The following is a 1,122-nucleotide window of genomic DNA, read 5'->3' as shown; positions in this document are numbered from 1 at the left end:
ATTAACTACATGAGGTAACCAGTTTTATGAAGTGTGGGCATTAAGCCCAACAGGCATAAGATTAACTTTCGAGTACTTCTTGTCTATATTAATGTTGGCCCCTTTATAATATTACTCTCAATCTGACAAAAAATGGGATTACTCTCAATTATAATAATAAATTTATAATTTTTAAAGAGATAAAAAAATTATATTTTTTATAATTATAAATATCTAATAAACATAATTATAAATCAAGTTTTCATTCAAAACATAATCATAAATATTGTCTTCAAAGCAAAATAAAGATAATCCAAAATATAATTATAAATATTGTCTCCAAAGCAACATTAACATAATTCAAAACACTCAATTTTTATCTTTATACTCTTGTAAGTTGGGTTGGGAGAAGTTGAATTTTGGCCAAAAAAATTGTAAAAATACCTCCTTACAAGCGGTTTAAGCGGTGCGAGTTAGGCAGGCTTTTACTCCTTGGCGGCCCTAATTTTTCAGTCCGACCCGTCCTTTTTTTGCGGGTTACGCGAGACGACACGGCGAGTTTAGACCCGTTTGACACGTCTAGCGACAGATCCTTAAATGGAACTTAGATGATTAGTCATTAACTTGTCGAATTGGTCAATACCATGAATAACAAAAAAAAAATGTGACAACCTAAAATAATTTAGTGATTTGTTCATTAATTTATTTAAATTAGTGTTGAGAACTCGAATCTCGTTTATATATGTAATAACAATAAATCTTAAATAGAATTTTAATTGGTGATGAATTAATTTTTTATTTTTAAATTAAAAAATACTTGATAAAAAAATAACCGTGAAATTAAAAAATTAAATTCGACCCAAAAAAAAGTACTAGATCTGAGAATTTAATGAAACATTTAGTATCACTGCAACAGAAAACGACGACGTTCCGGTAATTTTAGAACGTTTTATTCGCCGTGTGTTGTCAGAAGCTCAGGGCTAGCAACAGTCCACTGAATCCCGAAAACACCCCTCAAGCTCCATCGCTAGCACACGCATCATCCTTCATATCTCTTCAGGATAATTCTGTCATTTCCGTTATCATTTATTGAAAGCACTTTTTAAAGACGAACGAAGAGGAAATAATTAAATAAATAAAAAA

Source organism: Arachis duranensis, chromosome 1, assembly GCF_000817695.3.
Source record: "Arachis duranensis cultivar V14167 chromosome 1, aradu.V14167.gnm2.J7QH, whole genome shotgun sequence".
NCBI classification, from domain to species: domain Eukaryota; kingdom Viridiplantae; phylum Streptophyta; class Magnoliopsida; order Fabales; family Fabaceae; genus Arachis; species Arachis duranensis.
The sequence above is the reverse complement of the archived record's forward strand: the minus strand, read 5'-3'. Positions refer to the sequence as shown.